This window comes from Vipera ursinii (genome assembly GCF_947247035.1).
Source record: "Vipera ursinii genome assembly, chromosome: 10".
In the NCBI taxonomy this organism is placed as follows: Eukaryota; Metazoa; Chordata; class Lepidosauria; order Squamata; family Viperidae; genus Vipera; species Vipera ursinii.
In genome coordinates this window covers 5,573,267-5,579,266 of record NC_139520.1, presented here as the reverse complement: position 1 = coordinate 5,579,266, position 6,000 = coordinate 5,573,267, and positions in this window count along the sequence as shown.

Genomic DNA, 6,000 nt, shown 5'->3' with positions numbered 1-6,000 from the left:
ATGGACAACATTCCTCCAGGCCTTCCTGTCCTCTACCATCTTCTGGAGTCCATTTAAGCTCACGCCTACCGCTTCAGTGACTCCATCCAGCCACCTCGTTCTCTGTCGTCCCCTTCTTCTCTTGCCCTCCACCTTTCCCAGCATGAGGCTCTTCTCCAGTGAGTCCTTCCTTCTCATTAGGTGGCCAAAGTCTTTGAGTTTTAGCTTCAGGATCTGGCCTTCTAAAGAGCAGTCAGGGTTGATCTCCTCTAGGACTGACCGGTCTGATCGCCTTGCAGTCCAAGGGTCTGATCGCCTTGCAGTCCAAGGGACTCGCAGGAGTCTTCTCCAGCACCACAGTTCAAAGGCTTCAATTCTTTGGCGCTCAGCCTTTCTTATGGTCCAGCTTTCACTGCCATACATTGCAACTGGGAAGACCATAGCCTTGACTATACGCACTTTTGTTCACAGGGTGACGTCTCTGCTTTTTAGTGTGCTGTCTAGATTTGCCATGGCTTTCTGTTTATGAGGCTATTATTTTTGTAATTGTAAGTCACCCAGAGTTGAAATAAATAAACTAATAAGAATCTACCCTGGTAGGAAAATGCCAACAAAGTGCTTAACGGTGAGTAAAAAAGCAAAAATAAATAAATAAAGATCTCAGGTGGTTTTAACTGCTTCCTCACTTCTAAACATTAAATATTGAATGTTATTTCTTATCTCTTGTGTTCCTATTTTGATTTCCGGCTCATTTGACTGGAGAAAGATCTTACAAGATCCACAAGACTGAAATAGTTAAATTGGTTTCTGGCATAGAAAGTGGATGTAAAAACTAAATGGGACAATGAGTTGCTCCACTCTTATGCAACTGCTAATTGCGCTAGTGATATATTGTTGTTTTCTTTTATCTGTTCTATTTTTTTTCACTTTTTAAAGCACTTTTTATGTGTACCCTTTTTTTCCCTTTCAAAATGTTTGTATTATCATTATAATGATTCTTGAGATTCTTTGCTTTTTGTGTTATTTTTATAAAGGCAATTAAAAATAAATAACAAATTGCCCGGTTCTTGCTTCAGCTTAGAATGATGCAATTATTTCAGACTCACCTAACAAGTTCACTCAATCATTAATTCTATGCCAAGGACTCAAAATACCTGGCTGAAAGTTACCATTCCAGATTTGTACACGCCAACGCGGACAGAGATTTACAATCCTGTTTCTCAACCTTGGCAAATTGAAGATGGGTGGACCAACTCCCAGAATTCCCCAGCCAGAAGTGCTTTAGGGCTGGCTGGGGAATTCTGGGAGTTGGTCCACCCATCTCACAGCATGCTGGCTGGGGAATTCTGGGAACTGAAGTCCTCTCATCTCACAGCATGCTGGCTGGGGAATTCTGGGAGTTGAAGTCCACCCATCTCACAGCATGCTGGCTGGGGAATTCTGGGAACTGAAGTCCTCTCATCTGACAACATGCTGGCTGGGGAATTCTGGGAACTGAAGTCCTCTCATCTCACAGTATGCTGGCTGGGGAATTCTGGGAACTGAAGTCCTCTCATCTCACAGCATGCTGGCTGGGGAATTCTGGGAACTGAAGTCCACCCATCTCACCGCATGCTGGCTGGGGAATTCTGGGAACTGAAGTCCTCTCATCTCACAGCATGCTGGCTGAGGAATTCTGGGAGTTGAAGTCCACTCATCTTAAAGTGGTCAAGGTTGAAAAACAGTACTCCAGACAATAGAAGAAAACTACAGGATTTGGACCTCAGAGGTAGGCAAAAAACCAGATCAGAATCTGCAGAAGTCCCAAAACAGGCCCACAGCATGCAGGGACAGAGCCTCATGAATCAGTTCAAAGAACTAGGGCTAGCAGCGGTGGGGGGGAGACAATCTGCATTTGCCAGTCTACAGAGAAGGATTTTCAAATGCAAATGAGTTGAGCTTGGCTCTAAAACCCCCAGCAAAAGAGCTTAACAAATACTGTAGATAAGATAGGAAAACATCAGCTACAAGCAGAACAGATAGGAACATGGAGATAAAAGGCTGAGATAGACATTTACATACTAAGGTAAACAGCAAATCCTTGTCCCTGTAAAATGAGCTGAAGACTCTAGATTAAAATAAGGAGGCAACTAGAGAAACAATGGGCAGCCTTAGCAGGAAGTCAAGCACAGGCCTTTGATTTTGTATAATAAAAGAGCTGTGGGAGGGGGAAAAAATCACTCTTTGTGCTTGTGATCTGTACCAGATTAAAGAAAGCCCAAATAGCATTAGTTGGGCAATAGGAAATGTTTGAAGTGGCTCCCTGGTTAAGATGGTTAATTTAAGATGGTTAATTTATGTGGGTAAATCAAGGGATGGAACACAGTGTGACTGATAGCTTTTCTTCCTTGGTGCTTTCTTCACTTGCCCCAAATAGATGATGATGATGATAAATATTTATTTATTTATTTATTTATTTATTTATTTGGATTTATATACCACCCCTCTCCCGAAGGACTCGGGGCGGTGTACAGGGCAATTAAAACACTATATACAACAGATAATATACAAAATTAAAATAAATTAAACCAAGTAGCCCTAAACAATAAAACATGTTCTAAAATTTAAAATTTAAAATCTAAAACCCCAATCCCTCAGTCCAGGCCGGCAAGTTCAAATAGCCAAGTCTTCAGGTTGCGGCGAAAAGAGCGAAGGTCGGGAGCCATTCGGAGTTCAACAGGGAGCTGATTCCAGAGGGCAGGCGTGCCCACAGAGAATGCTCTCCCCCTGGGAGCCGCCAGTTGACATTCCCTGGCCGACGGCACCCTGAGGAGGCCCTCTCTGTGGAAGCGCACAGGACGATGGGAAGTTAACGCCGGCAAAAGGTACTCCCATAAATAATCCGGGCCCATGCCATTTAGGGCTTTATAGGTCATCACCAGCACCTTGAATCTCACCCGGAAGACAACCGGAAGCCAATGCAGCTCGCGGAGCAGAGGTGTTACATGGGAGTATTGGGAGACCCCCACCACAACTCGCACGGCCGCATTCTGCACCAGTTGGAGCCTCCGAGTGGTATTCAAGGGCAGCCCCATGTAGAGAGCATTGCAGTAGTCTATCCGAGAGGTCATGAGCGCATGAGTGACTGTACGCAGGGCATCCCGGTCCAGATAGGGCCGCAACAATTATTATATAATAATAATATAAAGTTGGAAGGGACCTAGGAGGTCATCTAGTCCAACCCCCTGCTCAGGCAGGAAACCCTATACCATTTTGGACATATGGCTGTCCAGTCTCTTCTTAAAAATTTCCAGTGTTGGAGCACTCATACCCTTTGTGTGCCTGTGTGTGTCAATGGGCTGAGTCTTATTCATCCATCCATTCAATTTCTATGGCCGCCCATAGAACTCCATCAAGAGACTCTGGTCCCTGTGATTGACCAGGGTCCTCTTATTTCCCCTGGGAAATGAGGAGAGCTGAGGAGGTTCTCCGCCTCTTCTCTAATACCGCATCCAGTTTTGCTCACCCCATTATAAAAAAAGATGGTGAGACTTTGGAAAGAGTGCACAGAAGAGCAACAAAAATGATCCGAGGTTTGGAGATTAAAATGTAAGGTAAACGGTGGCAGGAGTTGGGTATGGCTAACCTAGTGAAAAGAAGGACCAGGGGTGACGTGATAGCAGTTTTCCAGTGTCTCAGGGGCTGCCCCAAAGAAGAGGGAGTCAAGCTATTCTCCAAAGCCCCTGAACGCAAGACAAGAAGCAGCGGATGGAAACTAATCAAGGAGAGAAGCCACCTAGAACTAAGAAGAAATTTCCAAAAAATGAGAACAATTAACCAATTTAACAGCTTGCCTTCAGAAGCTGTGGGCACTCAATCACTGGAGGCTTTTAAGAAGAGACTGGACAGCCACTTGTTTGAAATGGTATGGGTTTTCCTGCTTGACCACGGAGTTGGACTAGAAGACTTCCAAGGTCCGTTTCACGTCGGTTATTCTTTCTACCAAAGGCTCAAATTCTGGACTTGCAGAAAAGTCCTGCAAGATCTTGCTAGTTTTCTAATAAGGCAGCAGCCATTTCATCGTAGATGTTGTAATCCCTTATCCTGAGAAGACAACAGGTGTGTGGGCATTACTGCACCTCTTTGGTGACATTTCCAGGCAGCCTGAGAAACTATCAGAGAACCAAATTCCACCAATGTATGGAAGGTAACAGAGGTTTCCCATTCTGACATAATTAGCACTTTTCCATGACAAAGTGTCCTCTAATGAGGGGGATATAAATTCTGAGAAATCCCCAATCACAGTGGGCATTGTGGAGACTTCATGAAGGTGAAATCCACCTGTTTGGAAGATCTCCAGGTATGGAGGGTAGAACATAGGGCTGGAAAGGACATAAGGCTGGAAGTCTACTAGTCCAGCCTCCTCCATAAGGAAGGGATCTTATGCTATCTTAGACAAATGGCTGTCCAATCTCTTCTTGAAAACCTCCAGTGATGGAGCACCCACAAGTTCTGAAGTCAAGCTGTTCCATTGATTAATCTTTCTCACTGTTGGAAAATTTCTCTTTGTTTCCAGGATGGATCTCCCTCTGAGGAGCTTCCATCCGTTGCTTCTTGTCCTGCTCTCAGATGCTTTGGACAATAAATTGACTCTGTTTTCCTTATGATGCTCCTTCAAGTATTGGAAGATGCCATCATGTCACCTCTAATCTTTCTCTTTGATGGGCTAGCGCAGGAGTCTTCAAACCTGGCCCTTTTATGATTCGTGGACTTCAACTCCCAGAATTCCTCAGCCAGTGGAAGTCCACAAGTCATAAAAGGGCCCTGCCCTAAGCCTTTGGCATATCTTCTGACTTCCTTCACTATGGGGAGGGACGTGGCTGCCAATATTTCCTTGGGGATTTTTCCTTCTTATAGAACTAAAGCTTCTGGTTGCTCGGGAGAGAGGACATAACCTGGATGGGGGACATAACTTCAATTCACAAAGATTTGTGCAACAAGCTAATTTGGATAAAGAAGTGTTGTTCAACCTTAGCAACTTTAAGATGCCTGGATTTCACCTCACTGGGAAATTCTGGGAGCCTGAAGCCCACAGATCTTAAAGTTGCCAAGGTTGGAAACCTCTGTTGTAAATTCTAAACTGGGCACTCCTTGATGGTTTGCTTACAGAGGTTTCATTACCCAAGTAGGTAATATATCAATGCCCCAGTTATCCAGCTGGATAACGAAACCTTTGCAAAGAAACCACCAAGCTCAAAGGACCCCACAGTGCCATCCTGAGCTGCGCATTTGGTATCCTCTTCTGTTGGAAATTCTAAATTAGTTAGCAGTGAAAGAAATCTGGGAAGAAAAGCCTTAGGCACTTGAACAAGGCAGTTTGGATATGTATATTCCACAATGGTGACATTCAGCACAGCTAATCCCTTTATGTGCTCAAATATTTGAGTAAATATTTGAGTAAACAGCAGGCTGGATTTGAGTTTGTTGGCTTTTCTTGAGAAACTTAGTTTTGAAGTACTATCTAATGCTTTCTTTTCTTTTTTTTATTGAAAAGTTTTTCAATACATTTTATCTTTAACAAAACAACCCCACCCCCTCCCCCCCTTCCCAACCCAACCCTTCCCCCCTCCCCTTCCCCCCTCCCCGACTTCCCAGAGCTTAATACAAGGTATAAAAGTAAAAAACATAAACTACCATATGCTTTATTTTCAAAAGGGACTTCAGGCTGCAAAGGGAACAGCGCTTAAAAAGTGTTTTTCAATTTTGGCAATTTTAAGACATCTGGATTTCAACTGGATTTCAAAACTGCAAAGAAAATAGCAACTAAGGTGATCAAAGGCCTGGAGACTAAAACATATGAAGAACAGTTGCAGGATTTGGGTATAGCCAGTCTAGCGAAAAGAAGGACTAGGGGTGACATGATAACAAATTCCAATATTTGAGGGGCTGCCACAGAGAAGAGATGGGGGGTCAACTTATTTTCCAAAGCACCAGAAGGCAGGACAAGAAGCAACGGATGGAAACTAATCAAGGAGAGAAGCA